Source organism: Mustela putorius, unplaced genomic scaffold (assembly GCF_011764305.1).
Source record: "Mustela putorius furo isolate JIRA1106 unplaced genomic scaffold, ASM1176430v1.1 tig00003836_pilon_pilon_pilon, whole genome shotgun sequence".
NCBI lineage: Eukaryota > Metazoa > Chordata > Mammalia > Carnivora > Mustelidae > Mustela > Mustela putorius.
Window position 1 is genome coordinate 28,814,612 of NW_025421989.1, and position 17,549 is coordinate 28,832,160.

Below are 17,549 nucleotides of genomic sequence, written 5' to 3' on the forward strand. Positions count from 1 at the left end.
GATCACTTCCAATGAGACAAGACACAGTTTTTATAAAGGTTACATGCAGCATTCTTGGATCCAACCTAGAAATCACATATTTTACTATATACACTTAATACCAACCTTTAAAAGGATGATTTCCTGAAATTAAAGCACTTACTAATATTTTCTGGGTGTGTTTCTCTGAGTTAGGTATGGTAATGAAGAAAAGAAGACAAAAGTCAGAAATCATTTTTTTTTCTTTCCTTATTCAATGCTTTAACATTTCTCTCCTAAATGCTATTTTTCAGTTAAGGTATGCTAACTACCAAAAAATGATCTATGACATAACTCAACAAGGATGTAATGCCCTTTGGAAAGCAAAACATTAAGTAATTCGGTCTAAGGAAACCTATTTGATTATCAAACACACTTTTAGCTGCAATCCATATTGTGCTAGATAGGTCTATGAAAAAAACATGTACACTGCTTTGCTATAATTATTTTTACTGTTGAAATGCAGCTTGATCTTAAAAGACTATGGACTCTGAAAAACAATCTGAGGGGTTTGAAGTGGCGGGGGGTAGGAGGTTGGGGTACCAGGTGGTGGGTATTATAGAGGGCGCAGATTGCATAGAGCACTGGGTGTGGTGCAAAAATAATGAATACTGTTATGATGAAAATAAATAAAAAGTAAATTTTAAAAAGAGCTGTTTTCTTAAATTAAAAGAAAAAACATATATACTAAAAATTACCATTAAAATTTCCTTAGGAATGTATCACCTTGGGAACCAATGTTGCTCACGTATGGCACTGTACTGGGGAAAAACATATCACATTAAGTGCCACCAGCCTAGTATTCCTTCACAATGGGTACAGACAGCTATTTACTCAGTGGGGTTCCAGAAGAAATAGTCATTAGTTTTGGTCTTAGGGGTCATGCTGCATATGCCTCACACTCAGGAAAGCCAAGTACTTCCCTTCTGAGAGGCACATGGAAATTCAGTGTTCTGAGCAAACAGCAGATGCACATCTCTTGCCTCAGGTTCGTTTAGGATATATACTAAAAAATGAGAAGAGTATACAGGGCCCATAAAGATATTTTATCTCTGGCTTTGCTCTATGGAAACTTTTTTTAAAATTAATTCATGTTTAACCTGACTCTAGAGTCACAAAAATGACTTTATGTTCACTTATATCTTCCAATTTAAAACTAAATTGGCAAACTACGAATAATTTACCAAGGTTAGAGTCTACTCTAAGTTTTAGGATTTTAACCTTTTAAAGATTTTATTTATTTATTTAATTTGATAGAGAGAGATCACAAGTAGGCAGAAGGCAGACAGAGAGAGAGGGGGAAGCAGGCTCCCCGCTGAGCAGAGAGCCCGATGTGGGGCTCGATCCCAGGACCCTGAGATCATGACCTGAGCTGAAGGCAGAGGCTTAAACCACTGAGCCACCCAGGTGCCCCAGATTTTAACCTTTTAATAAAGGTTAAATAAAGTACACTAATAAAACCTTAATAAAGGTTTCATAAAGTACACCAACTAATTTATCACAAGATTATACAACACAAGAACCCTAAATCTATAGGGTCAATCACAAATTTATTTTTTCCCTGACTTCTAATCTGTGTACCCTATAAATCTTCCTCTAACCACCTCTATTATCTAGTAATTTTTCTTCTTATTGTGTACAATTAGCCACATATATGTACATCATTAGTTTTTGATGTAGTGTTCAAGGATTAATTAGTAGTATATGACACCCAGTGCTCATCACCACACATGCCCTCCTTAATACCCATCACTCGGTTATTCTGTCCCCTGAACCCCCTCCCTTCTGTAGCCCTCAGTTTGGTTCCTGGGGTCCATAGTCTTTCATGGTTTTCCAGTAACTTTTATATGATCTCTACTACCCATGAGTTCACTTCTAAACTAGGCCTTCTAGCTTTTTGCCTTCCATATTCTAATGTAGCTTACTTTTAACCATAAATACCATTACTTCTATATATGCAATAGTTCATCTTGACTTATTCACCAAAAAGTATAATTTCTTGCATCTTCACAGTGTGCTTATCTTGTGTCTTTGATCCTTAATTGTCTTCCCATCAATAATTTCCCATCTAGTGCATGCCTACTCTGTTATAAGGAAGGGAAGTCATATGTTCTATAATTGTACCACAATACTTCCCTTTTCTTAGCTCATATGATAACAACTATTAATGGCCCTTCCTTTCCCCCCCAGATTTATTTATTTATGTAGGAGAGAGAGAAAGTGCACAAGCAGGAAGAGTTGCAGAGGGAGAGAATCCTCAAGTGGACTCACCTCTGAGCATGGAGTCCCATGTGGGACTCCATCCCAGGACCCTGAGATTATGATTCCAGTGGAAGTCAATAGTCAGACACTTAATCAATTGAGCAACCCAGTTGCCCCTGGCCCTTTCTTTTATTAAGAATCTATATTTCAAGCGCAACCAGGTGGATCAGTCAGTTTAGAATCTGCCTTTGCCTCCAGTTATGATCTCAGGATCCTGTGATGGAGTCCTTCATCAGTCTCCCTGCTCAACAGAGCATCTGCTTCTCCCTCTCTCTCTTTCACACTCCCTGCTTGTTCCTTCTCTCTCTCTCTCTCTCCCTCTGTCAAATAAACAAAATCTTTTAAAAAAAACCCTCTATATTCCAGTTAGAACCAGATATGTTTTATATATTATTTTACTTAGTCCTTAAAACAGTGAAATGTAAAGATGAATTTTCTCATGCCAATGCATGAGAAACTTACTCAAGGTCAAGAAGTTAAGAAACTTACTCAAGGTCAAGAAGCACTGGTATAGAGGAGCCTTGACATGACCCAAGAATACTTTGGCCCTGAAAGTATATCCTTTCCATATATAACACAAAGTCTCACTCCCAACCTGCCCCTTCCACTGTGATTTGTCCAATTTGCTTTGTTATTAATTTATTTTACAAGAGCAATCTCTCACAGCTACACTTTGATCAATGATAGGAATTTTCTAACATTTTTAATCATGGTTCTGAGAGCATGGAAAGTGTTTTTAAAAATAACTGAACCATAAACTTTTAAAAAGAACATACTGAGTTGGTAAATCTTTTATTATTCTGCTTACTTCTCTGATGCCACCAGTAACAAAATTCAGCAATTTATCAAGAAAAAAAAATGGATGTAAGAATTTATATAGAATTAGTTCTAAACCATAGGGTGATAAAAGCTCATTTTTCCCCTCTAGGCCTCAGGTTCCTTGTTGGTAAATGAGCTTAACTCTAAAAACATTTGTACTTCCAACATTCAGAGCCAAATTCTCAGGATTAATTGGCAGTTCAAGTGAGGTAAAAATAAAGAGACTTTCATAAAAAATATTATAAAGACATAATGAACTAATAATTGTGATACAGTTCTAATAAATAAAAGAATAAATTCATTTGCAATATGCACTTATGAGTGGCTTGAACTATTTAATGGCTCTAATTCTCAAAATGTGTCAGAAATTTCAAGGATTCAAATGTATTTTTACACTGAAATACCCTAAAAATATACCCCAATCAGATTAAAAGTCAAGCAATTATCATATAAACTGTTACCAATTTTTAAAAATATTTTTAAATGCCTTATACTAAGTATTTCTAATAGATATTTTTTGCATTTTTAATTATATATGTGGCCTTTGGCACATTGACATCATGTTGGCTTTTGACATTTCCACATTAAATTTTCATACTTAGTTTTGGTTTCTGTGTTGTAGTTATTTCACAGTAATTTCTTATGGAGGAAAATGGCCCAAGTCGTCTTTGAGAGATTGACTTTCCCCTTTGATTTCTGTCTTTTGTTTATGAGAAAAAGAACTACTTATGGAAATGTGGTATTTCATATTTCAGTAATCAATCAAAAGCAATAAATACTGCATAACCTGCATCTTAAGAATGCATTTAGGTACCTTATTGATCCCCAGAACATTAAGCCTCTTACCAGCATTATGACTCTATCCTACTCTTAGATGCATATGCTGTTCCCAGTGAAATGATTTTATGGAAAACTCTGTTCATACAGGCAAGGGAAAAATTATACCCAAAGATGAACTCTGTAAATGCACTCTAGGAATTGTTTATTACCTTCATGGGAATTAACATACATACTATATATTTCACTTTAGGAAACTTACCACTTAAAAAAAGAATTAACTTGTAATTCAATGTACACATTTACTTCTACTACTTTCTTTGGAAGTTGCCAGATGTAGTTAAAATGAATTATCTGCAAGCAAAATAAAGTACAACAACCTATACAGATCCTGCAGAGCTATTTCAAATACCATGTATTAAATTCATGTTATTTAGATTTGATACAAGTTTACATGTAGTATTCCACTGAAAATATAAATGTAAGTAAAGCATACTTGGAGAATTACATTTGAAATCTCTCAATATTCATGAGAGAAAAAGGGAGTTAAAATCCATTCTGCTATAGCACTTGTTCCGAGAACATGAATTTGTGTCAGTGCAATTGTAACGTTAGGGAACAATATAAGCGTAACACATACACTATAAGTGTAACACATATTACATGCTGCATTTGTGCAGTTCTTTTCCATGAGAGCTACTAGGTAAACTCAGAAAATTGCATCTCACTGAATGTAACAATGCAGAAGCATATAAAGCACATGCACACACCTCAAGCATTTACTGGGTACCTTAGTTTGTCACCATCAGGTCTCCTATTACAACTTCATTTCTGATGTCATATAGCTCACCTTCTATCACTTCACAATAACTCACAAATACTAACTCTCCCCACATCCATGTCCACAAGCAAATTTCAGGCCTTTTACAAGGTAAAGTACCTGACTTACTGGAAAAAAAAATTCTGTCTAACATATATAAAACTGTGATATTCTCATTAGATATCTATATATTTTATGTGACAATGACAAAACATTTTTTAGTGCTTTTTCTTTATCTCAATTTTCTGTAAACCCTATCACTTTTATTCCACTGTTTTGCACAATGCAGTGATTTTTAGGAACACATATGTCATGTAATAGCAGAATTGAGTGTGCTATGGAGCTATATAAAAATACCTTTTGGTAGCATATAATGATATGATAAAGAAAATTATAATTTCACAAAAGTATTAATTACTATATGTAAATAGTATAAGTTTATGAATAGAAATCCACTGATACACTGGGTTTCAGGAGAGCATAGTTGTAAAATGAATGATCAGAAAAAATGAATTACAGTAACATTTCAGTCCATCTAATGTCATAACGTTTTTATCTTCATACTCATAAGTAACAAATGGAAACATTTCATGTATTGGTTTCTTTAAAAATTAATTGTTGTAAGAACACTTAATGTGACATCTACCGTCATAATGAATTTTAAACAAAATTGATTGATAGAAGGTACAGCGTTATAAGTAGATCTCTAGAGCTTATTCATCATGCTTAACTGAAATTTTGTGCCTGTTGATTAACTCCCCACCTTCCCCTAGCCCCTGGCAACCACCAGTCACTCTCTGATTCTCTGAATTTTATTATTACATGTACCTCATGTAAGTAGAATCATGTATTATTTGTCTCTGTGTGACTGCCTTATTTCACTTAACATAATGTCCTCAACATCCATCCACGTTGTCGCTTATGGCAGAATTTCTTTTTAAAGGCTGAATACTACTCCATATTTACATATACGGCATTCTTCATCCACTCACCTGTCCATGGGGATTTGTGTTGTTGCCACATTTTCCTATTGTAAATAGTGCTGCTATGAACATAAGGGTGTTAAAAGCTCTTTGAAATCCTGATCTTAATTCTTTTGGATAAATACCCAGAGGAGGGATTGCCAAATCATATGTTAGTTCTTGTTTTCATTTTTTTCAGGATCCCCATATTGTTTATCACAGAAGCCACAGTGTTTTCCAATGCCACCATCAATGAGCAAGGGTTCCAATTTCTCCACATGCTCACCAACACTTGCTGTCTTCTGTTTTATATATATATATATATATATATATATATATATATATATATGTATGTGTGTGTATGTGTGTGTGTGTATATATATATACACACACACACATATATATGTATATATATATGATTCTAAACCTTGCTGTGAACAAAGTTTATTTTTTCACCTCTAGTATCATGCCAAGATCTATTTCCATGCTCTCTATTCTGCTCCATCGGTCTACTTGTCTATCCTCCTTCATATAATACACGGTTTTGTTCACCACAGTTTTATATGCCATGTTATGTTACAGAAGCTCTGCCTTTTTGTTTCACTTCAAGAATGTCTTTGCTTTCCTAAGCCATTTACAGCTCACTATAAATTTTAGAACTGGCTAGCTGAATCGCAAAGCAAAACATGATAAAATAAAACACCTGTTGTGATTTTTATTTTGACTGTTTTACAGTCAGTATTCAGGGAATTTTCACCTTTTTAAAACTGAACATTCCAATTCATGAACAAGGGAGGTTTGTCCTTTTTTAAAATTATTTTATCTCTCTATAAAGCTTTATTATATCCTCTGTGATGGTTGTCTACATCTTATGTTTGATTCTAAATATTTGATGTTATTATAAATAGCTCCTTTCTTAGAAACTTCATTTTCTAAATATTCATTATTAATATAATTTCAATTTTTATTGAGCTATTATTCACATACCATTAAATTTACCCCTTTCAAATGTACAATGAGTGGTTTTTAGTATATCCATAAAGTTGGGTAACTGTCACCATTATATAATTCCAGATCATTTTGATCACTTCAAAAAGAAATCACATGCTCATTGACACTGACTTCCCATGCCCATCCACAACTTCTGGAAACCAATAACTTACTTTCTGCCTCCATAAATTTCTCTATCATGGATATAATTGAAATTATATGTATACTTTAGTGTTGGCTTCTTTCGCCTAGCATGTTAAGATTCATCCATATTGTAGCATGTACCACTATTTCTTCACTTTTTATGATGAAATATTTCATTGTATGGATATACCATTTTGTCAAATTATTTATCAACTGATGGACATATGGATGGTTTCCAGTTTCTGGCTATTACGAGCAACACTCCCAGGAACATTCATGTACAATAATTTTGTGCTTTCAATTCTTTTCAGTACCTAGGAATGAAATTTCTGAGCCATATTGAAACCACACAATGAATTTTTTCAGGAATGACTGAACTACTTTCTACAAGAGTTATACCATTTTATATCCCTACCAACAATTTATGAGGGTTTCAATTTCTCCATATCCACACCAAATTTACTAATGTGTCTATGTTTTTCTATCCACTGTAGTGGGTGTGAGGTGGTCTCTCTTATTTTGATTACTTTTCCCTAAGAGTTAATGATCTTGAGGATCTTTTCATGTGCTTTTTGGCTCTTTTATTTATTTATTTTCAGCATAACAGTACCATTATTTTTTCACCACACCCAGTGCTCCATGCAATCCGTGCCCTCTATAATACTCACCACCTGTATTGGCTCTTTTTTTTTTTTTCAATTTTTTCAATTTATTTATTTTCAGAAAAACAGTATTCATTATTTTTTCACCACACCCAGTGCTCCATGCAATCCATGCCCTCTATAATACCCACCACCTGTATTGGCTCTTTTTATATCTTCTTTAGAAAAATATTTATTCAAAGCATCTTCCCATTTTTTTAATATAATTTTTTATTTTTTATAAACATATATTTTTATCCCCAGGGGTACAGGTCTGTGAATCACCAGGTTTACACACTTCACAGCACTCACCAAAGCACATACCCTCCCCAATGCCGTTAATACCACCCCCTTCTCATCTTCCCATTTTTGATTGGGTTAATTGCCTTTGTATTGGTATAATAATACAAATTATTTTGTATTTTATTTGTATTGCCTTTGTTTAAGTTCTAAGACTTATTTATGAATTCTAGATCCTAGACTCTAATCAAATATATAATTTACTATAATCTCCCATTCTGTATTTTCTATGTTCACTTTTCTTGATAGCTTACATTGAATCAAAAGTGTTTTCAATTTCAGTGTAGTTTCAGTGTAATTTATCTATGTAATTTCAGTATAATTTATCTATGTAATTTTTCTTTGGCTCTTTGTGGTTTTGTGGTCACATTTAAGAAACCATTGCTTAATCCAGCATGAGGAAGATATGGGTCTTTGTTTTCTTATGAACATATAATCATTTCAGTTCTTACACTTAAGTTTTTTACCCACTACTTTTTTTTATTTTGATAAAACATAGAATCTTGATTTCCTTGGCAAATAATACATAAAGTGAAGAAAAATCTTTTATAATCTCTTATTAAAAGCAGACCAATAATCTAACAAACTGTCATTTTAATGGGGAGAGAATTAAACTTATTTTGCATCAGTATATTATCAAGCTCATTTTAATTATTTTTTATTAATTTCAGAGGTAGAATTTAGTGATTTATCTGTTGCATGTAACATCCAGTGCTCATTATGTCAAGTGCCCTCCTTAATGGCCATCATCCAAATATCCCTTTCCCCCACCCACCTCCCCTCCAGCAACTCTCAAGTTTATTTCTTAGAGTTCAGCATCTCTTAAGGTTTGCTGCCCTCTCAGTTTTCATCTTATTTTATTTGTCCTTCCCTTCCCCTATGTTCACCTCTTTTGTTTGTTAAATTCCATATATGAGTGAAATCATATGTAATTTCATTAATTTTTGTAAATGGTGGGAGATGGCATCTCAATTTCATATCTAGTTGTTTTTCTACCAAATTTATTGAAAATACTAATTATTTTCCCCCACAAAATCTTGGAACTATGATAAAAAGTCAATCATGAATTTATAAGTTTACTTGTGAACTCTCAATTCTCTTCTTATATATGCCAATCCTCATAACTGTACAATATTCTTTATAACTCCAACTTTATAACTTTTGAAAATTGAAAATCAATCCTCCAACTTTGCTACTCTTTTTCAACATTATTTTGCTTATACTGCATCACTTGAATTTCCATATGATATTTAGGATCAGTTTTTTAATTCCTGCAACAAAAAAAGAGACAGCTAGAGTTTTGATAGACAATATGTTGACTCAGTAGATACATTTTGGAGATAGTATCATTTTAAAATGATTAAGTCTTCCAATTCATGATTATGGGATATCTTTACAACTACTTAGGTCTGGAAAGGAGATTCTCCTCTAGAGCCTCCAGAAATGAATGCAGGCTAAGTGTTATCTTTATTAGTGAGGCCCATTTTGGAGTTCTATACTATGAAACTGTAAAGTAAGAAAAATATATATTGTAAAAGCCACTAATGTTGTAATAATTTGTTCCAGCAGCTATAGAAAGGTAATATACTTTCTATTCTCAGTTTGCTATTTTTTTTAATCATGAAAAGTTGGATTTTGTTAAACGCTTTGTTGGCATTTGTTTTGGCATATGTTTTCTGAACCTTTGTTCTATTAATAAAGTAAATTAGATCATTGGTTCTCATATTTTGAATCAACTTTGTATTCCTGGAATAAATTCTACTTGAACATGGTCTATAATTCCCTTTTATAGGTTGTGTCCTATACTTTACTAGTGCTTTATGTGGATTTTCTCAAAATCTTTATACTGTCATTTATATTTATCCATTTAGGTACATTGAACACCACTGTTCCTTGCAGGTTATGGTCTAATTTCCCTTTCGTTTTATCCTGGGAGGCTTCCTATAATATATTTTGTAGGGCTGATCTACTAGCCATGAATTCTCTAGGTGTTTATCTGTCAATGTATTAATTTTTCTCACGTTTTTGAAGTGCAGCAGTTTTGTTGGATATAGACTTCTTGGTTGACTTTTTTTTCTTTTCCATCGCCATTTTTACTATGTTATCCCAGTGACTTCTGACCACCATGGTTTTTGATGAGTAAACAGCTTTTAATCAGATTGAGTACCTTCTTATGTGAGGTTATGTGAGAGCCTCTCTCTAGCTGCTATCAAGATGTGTCCATGTATATATGTCACTCAGTCTATCTTACTTGGAATTTGTTGAGTTTCTGGGATACAGAGATTAGTGTTTTCATTGTATTTCAAAAGTTTTCAGCCATTATCTCTCTCCATATTTTTTGTTGCCCTTTTCTTCATCTCTTCTTCTGGAATGTCCATTATGCATATGTCAATACACCTGAGGAAGTCTCAGGGTTCTGAGACTCATTTCAATTTTCTTCACTTTTTTTTCTTTCTGTTGTTCAGACTGGATTATCTCAACTGATCTCTTTTCAAGTTGCCTAAAAATATCTGCCCACTCAAAAAACCTGTTGATGATCTATAGTTAGTATTTTTAAGACATTTTAAGTTTTAGGATCACAGGAAAATTGTGTGGAATATACAGACTTTTCTCATGTACCTCCTGTCTTTACACATGTATAGACTCTCTGATTACCAAGTTTCCCACCAGAGTGGTACATCTGTTACAAGTAATGGCCCTATATTGATAGACCATTATCATCCAAAGTCCATGGTTTATCTTAATGTTCACTCTTCCTGCTGGACACTTGGAGTTTTGACAAATGTATAATGATACGTATCCATCGTTTTAGTATCATACAGACTATTTTCACTGCCCTAAAAATTCTCTGTGCTCTGTATTCATCTCCAACCCCTGGCAGCTGCTGGTGTCTTTACTGTCTTTATAGTTTTGCCATTTGCAGAATGTTATATAGTTGAAATTATATAGTATTTAGGCTTCTTTAGGTAGGGAAGAATGTCTCTAGGAGGATGTAGCTGAGTATTTCCCTTCTCTGATATGCAAGTCTGTAACTGACAGGATTAGGTATTTCTCTTCCTTCAGGTCAGTTAGGCTCTGGTTAAATAGTTTCTCCTGAAGACAGGTGCTATTAAAAAGAACAGTGTGTCTCTGGCAAATATCAAAAGTGTTACTTTTCCATTCCCCTGCCAAAAGCAGGAAGGCAATTTTCTGTGATGTTTATTGTGGGAAGCCTGTAAAGCTCCTGGAGGTAAATCCCACTAAATTTGGGGGGTGGTGTGTCCTACCAAGCCACTAATAATTATAGGTCAACTTTTCCTACCCCTCTACTGGTTCCCATGATCGTTTCCACTCATGAGTCTCTACTCTGGTGCGCTTTGACTCCCAGTATTTGTCTATGTTTCTTTGGTGTTGAGAATTATAGGTTTATTTGTGTCCTTACCTCTTTTACAGATATTAGGAGAACTGTTCATTTTTAAGTCTGTTCATTTTTCATCTCCCAGGATATTAGGACAGAATGGTAACTTCCAAGTTCCTTATACATAGAACCCAATATTTAATATTCTTATATTATTTTTCCATCCCAGAAATCCCAAGTTTTATTCACTTTCATGTGATTTCTACCTCTTTTTTTTCTATCTCTTCTTTAATATTTTCTTTTGCTGAGAAACATTCTCATACTTTCTTTTCATCCCTTAAACATGTTTTTTTTCACTTCTTTGAACATATTTGAAATAGCTGATTTAAACTTCTTCCACATGGGCTTTAAAGACAATTGTTGGCTTTTATTTTTTCTTCTTTGAGCATGGACCGTTCAATCTTCTTCTTTTTTTCTTTTTTTTTTTTTTTTTTTTTTTTTTTTTTTTTTTTTTTTTTTTTTTTTTTTTTTGCACATCTAGTTTCTGCTTTATGGAATGCCTAGCAAATTTGCAGGTCATCATTGTGCTGGAGTCATGCTAATCTTCTTATCATTCCAGTTTTAGTATATGTGCTGTCAAATCAAGTACTTGTATTCTTTTTAAACTGGGCATTTTAACTAACATAATGTGGAAATTCTGGAGATTAGATTGTACTTACTCCCCATAGTTTGTTTTCACACCTATTTGTTATTATTTTCTGTGTTTAGTGACTTTTCTAAACGAATTCAAGACAGGCCATAGTTTTTGTCATATGTGGCCACTGAAATCTCTCTTCAGCATCTTACAGACTGGCTAACAATTAGAGAGAGATTTCCTTAAATTCTTGGAACCAATAAATCTTCCAGTCTTTCCTAAGGGGCTGTGTGTGCAGGTTGGTGATACCAAAACTTAGCAAGGTACTGTATAACTCTTATCATTACTTCCTGGGTTGGCAAAACCTTAAATTCAGACTAGAGACTAGAATATTCTCAGGGATCTCCTATACTGTGTACAATTCTGGGTATGTACAAAGTTCTATGCATGTGCATGGCATTTTTGACCCTGAAAAAGATATTGTAGCCTTTCAAAGCATCATATATACATTTTGTTTCCTGGATTTTACATTGAGGCTTTTGGATTAGCCTATTATCTTCTTCAAATTTCAGCTTCAACTATAGGCAACTGCAATGTTAAATAATTGCCTTTTATTGTTTTCAAGACTCATCACCACAAAAGGCTATTAATATTATATGAACTCTGAATCAGGTCAAATAAAGACAGCACTGAGCATAAGGTCTTCCAAAGACCAAAGAGACAGGGAAAATAATAACAATTTTCTGGGATTGGGACTTTGAAGGAGCTCCAAGCTTATTCCTGCCCCAAGTTTCTAGTTTTGAGTTATGGTCCTTGTACTTGCTAGAATTCAGTCACTGTTTGTTTTTAAGATCTATTTATTTATTCGAGAGAGAGAGCAAGCAAGCACACACACATGAGAGAGAGAGAAAATCTCAAGCAGAATCCATGCTGAGCATGGAGCCCAATGTAGAAGTTGATCTTGTGACCTTGATGAGATCATGACCTGAGCAGAAACAAAAAGTCCAGTCAATGTTTCCCAATAAAAACTATCTGGATTGCTGAAGGCCTTTGCTTAATTTCCAGAGTTTGGAAAAAAATTGATGCTGAGAATGTTTTCCAAGTTCTCATTGCTTTTATGGAGAAGGGGATTTATGGAATTGCTTAATCTGAAATCTGAAATTTGTGCTCAAATCACAACCAAATTTTAATATATTGATATTTTTAAGTCCAGAAAACTTGCTAAGTCTTTTAAACTCAAGTTGTTTTTTGAAGATTATTTTATTTTTATAGGAATACAATGCTAGAATTTACAAAGATGATTGCTATTCTCTTTCCAATTAGATAATTTTATTTCTTTTTTCTTCAGCCTATTGTACTGATTAGTACTTGTAGTACCATGATGAAGAGGGGTAGCCATAATAGTCATCTTCCTTGTATCCCCCATCTCAGGAAAAAGCTATCAGTTTTGCAATAATCATTCAGATAAAAATATCTTCTCATCCCAGTTTACTAAACAATTTTACCATGAATGAATTTTATTAAATTGTTACTGTTATCTTTTGAGATAATCATATGGTTTCCTTAAATTATTAATGTTGTACATTACTAAGTATTTAAAACATATCAAAAACCAAGGATGTATGGTTTTAAGATAGCCAGCTATATCAAATGATAAAAGTCAGCAAGCAGGGATAACAATGCTTTTCCATTTTGAAAGAATGAATATCTGGATACATTCAATTCCTACAACCTCCTTGGGTAACACTGGAAACAAGGAACCAATTTATGAAGTTCTCTACTATCAATCCTATTAGCTGAATGGGACTGAATAATTACTAAGTGATTTTTGTCAAGTTCTAACTTGGTCCCATCTTTTAAAAACCTTTGGTGAATAAAAATAACTTCAAAATATTCAAAAAGCTCCAGTGACTTGTAATATCCCAGGGTTAAAGACCATATACACGGTTGACAGAGTGCCTGGGTGTGAATTACAGATCTTTCAGTTAATGGCTGTGATTCTGGGCATAGCACCTCTGTGTACCTCAGTTTCCTTCTCTATTAAAATAACAACAGTATCTTCCCAGAACTCTTTTTTATTGATTTTATTTATTTATGGGGGAGGGAGAGAGAGAGAGAGAATGCACACAAGCACGGAGAAGGGCAGAGGAAAAGGAACAAGCAGGCTCCCACTGAGAGTAGAGCCCAAGTGGGGCTTGATCCCATGACCACAGATCATGACCAAAGTTAGCCAAAGTTAGATCTTTAAACAGACACTTAATTTACTGAGCCACCCAAGGTCCCCCTCACTAACTCTTAAAGTGTTATGTATGTTAAATGTATCAAGTGCTGGGAAAAGACCCTGTTAATAGAAAATGTTATAAGAATGTCAGTTACACTACTTACTTTACACTACTTACACTACTTACTTTAAGTGTACTGCCTAATATGTGGATGGGTTCTATCACTGATATTACCACCCATTTCTACAGCCAATATAAACCAGCAGTCTTACCGAATTAAGAGTTAAGATAGTGCTGTTAAGATTACTAGTAAATAATCTCCATCCTAAAAAAATCAGAATCATAATTGGGAATTAGTTTTTTTAAACCTTATCTCTCTATCCATCTTTTACTACCAGATCTATAACTCATGCATTAATGAAAACTTTAGTTCATTATACAGACATATTACTGAATTTTCAATCTTGTTAAAACCTTATAAAGGACAGTTTTAGGAATAGTAATGTTTGATGTTTTTGCCTTTAAAATGGTAGTTTCTGGGTCTTATAAAGAATTCCCAGGTTATTAAGTAAAGCTCTTCTCAAGATACTACTATAAATTATCCCCAAGTTAAAAGTCACCCCTTCATAATCATCAAAAAATTTAATGCCAGTCATATAAAAAGCAGAATATGGAGGTAAATGGTCCATTGTATTAATAATGCAGAAATCATACATGGTATTTTGAGTCACACATAATATCAAAGGATATAAACAGCAATAAAGATGGTGAGGACTTTCTACAAATGAGAGAATATCTTCAGGAGGAAAGCTCCCTGTGACTTTTGAGCCCCTACTTTAACTAATAGCAGCTTGTGAGAGAATATACCGGACAAGGTTTCATTCGAGCTTCATGAGAAATAATAGAATTAGCCAAAGTGAGGGACACCATGGTAGCCATGAAACAGTGTTGGTAAACATACAACATTCATTCATTCATTCATTCATTCATTCTTTTATTCAAGAAATACTGTTAAGCTCCTCCCGTCCAGTTGGTGTCAGAGATCTAAGAGAAAAGGACTGATGTAACATCTTTACTCAAGAAGAGGTAGGCAGTAAACAAACATGCAAACAAGTAGACAAAGTAATTTTAATATATTTAGTAATTTTAGTAAAAGGTAAGAACAAAATGAGAAGGGAGTTGGTGGAAATTGGAAGGGGAGGTGAACCATGAGAGACTATGGACTCTGAAAAACAATCTGAGGGGTTTGAAGTGGTGGGGGGTGGAAGGTTGGGGGAACTAGGTGGTGGGTATTGGGGAGGGCACGGATTGCATGGAGCACTGGGTGTGGTACAAAAACAATGAATACTGTTATGCTGAAAATAAATAAAACATAAATTAAAAAAATAATAATCAAACTTATATGATAATGAAGAAAAGCTAAAGGCAGGCATACTTTAAGTAAGGTCGTTTTGGAAGCCCTCACTGAAAAAATGACAAAGCATTTGGACTGAAACTTGAAAGAGAAAAAGAAAGAGAAACTTGAAAGAGAAAAATCAGAAAAGCTAGTGCATATTTGCTGGCACTCATGTCTTACATGCTCAGAGCTTCCACCATTGGTGAATTGAAACATTTTCTGGAAACACTAGATAAAAACAGCATCTTTCACAAGTTTCTGTTTCCAAATCCATACCACATTCCGCTTAGCATGTAAGGTGAAAATTATTTGCATTCTGGGTCTCAATCTCTTACAGCAGTAATTTTTTATCACCACAATTCCTAATTCTATCTGCTCTTCATTTTCTTGCCATAATATTTCTCTCCAGGCTTATTTTCTCTTATGATGTTTTTGATCAAAGCCTTGTCTTTGCATTCAGGGGCTCCCACCATTCATCTGTGTACTGATGAGAAGTTCATGCATTGAAAACATATTCTTAGAATTATCTTAACTTTCACACAGTAATGCTAATTCCTATCATCCTATGTGGTTTACTTATTCACCAGTATCCTACACTTGAACTTGACAAGGAACACAACCTCAAACTGGTTGCTCAGCTCAGTTGAAAGTTGTATTTATGAAGTATTATACATTCATCCCTCTTTCTGTGAGATATTTGTGCAAGTTGAAAATCAAACTTTCATGCTGGGGGACAAAACATTGGACTCTGCTGGCTATACCACTCCTCTACCCCTGGTGGTAGCTCCCAAGTCTCTCCAGAAGACCTTAATTTTTGTGAACACAATGGCAAGCCACAGCTCTCAGTACAAATACACTTTAGTCAAGAAAAGACCATAATACAACTTTAGCCTTCATAAGGAGAGCGTGTTAAAAAAAAAAATCACTCTTCTACACAATTGTACATAACAAGTAGTGTTCAGGTGTTATGTCCTCCCATTGGTTTTGTAAAAATATAAGATATATCCTCAAGAAATACACTATTGGGCATGCCAGACAGATAGTGTTGAGGTCTTGTTTGTCTACATTACTCTGACTTGAAGACTGAGGTATAAAGTTTAGAAGAAATGTTTTCTGTGCCCTTTAGGTCTAGAATGTTTGCACATCTTTAATAACTAAGACATATCTGACTGCATATTCCTTTGCTTGGCTTGTGATAAATTTGACATATGCAATGAACAGGCCTGCATATATAATTATATTTTCTCATCCTGCTTTTATTTGGTTAATAAATAAATTAAAAATAATAAAATAAAATAAATAATAAATAAATCACTAAAATAATAATAATGTATTCAACACTTACTATGTACCAGAGTTTGTGGTGTTTGCAGTGTAAAGCCATGATTTACAGGACTTGATATGGCTTGCAGAAGCAGCTTGGGAATCCCAGATGCTCTCTCTGGGAAAGAGGGGGGCCAGCCAAATGAAATGCAACAACTCTTCACTTTATGCTTGGCACCCCTACCAGTTACTTCCATGTTGGTTCCTCCTAAGTAAAAGAAATATTAAATTGAATTCTGACTGATAAGCTGTCTGTGATTATGGTGCTAATTAAAAATCATTTTTACTGAGCAATCCAATGGGTCTGCCAGCTTACCAGCTCTGTCAAAAACTAAATTATTTCATAAAACATACCCCCACAATCTCTCCACCAAGGACATATCTCACAGGATCAACAAAATGTACTAAATACAAAGCTTAAAAATAAGAATAATCATAGATAATTTCCATGGGCTCTTCTCAAAGATTTGCCTCCTACTAGAGGTAGTGCCCATTTTTTCTTATTTTTTAGGAATTCTGTCATTAACAGTTTTTGTTTTGTTCTGGTACTTTTCTACAGATGGGTTCATCTTTATTGGTATTGTAACAAAGTCTTCTGTCATTGATTTCCCTGCTTTTCACGTTGTCCACCTTCACAAAGTCTTTCCACTGCACTCAACTGAGATAGTATTTCATTATAAAAGAACTAGTGACATGACAACATAATTTGAGTTGCCTGCTTGTAAAGAAGAACTTCTATGCTAGTAGGTGTGTATAATAAACCCTGCCTGTACACAGATATTTTAAACAGCCAAACCGTATTTTTGTCTCATAAAAAGATACCCTATCTTTAGTGTCTAAAAAAAAGATTTCCCCTGAAATAGAGCATAGAAACATTAGAGTCTCTAACCTGGCTGTGACATAT

At 34.1% G+C, this 17,549-nt stretch overlaps 1 non-coding gene across 1 annotated transcript; it reads right to left on the bottom strand.

Annotated features, from left to right (window-relative positions):
• Positions 1–11,615: 11,615 nt before the first annotated feature.
• On the bottom strand, positions 11,616–11,719 carry LOC123394782. The gene has a single exon (XR_006609531.1). It is a non-coding gene; the product is annotated as a U6 spliceosomal RNA (small nuclear RNA).
• Positions 11,720–17,549: the final 5,830 nt, after the last annotated feature.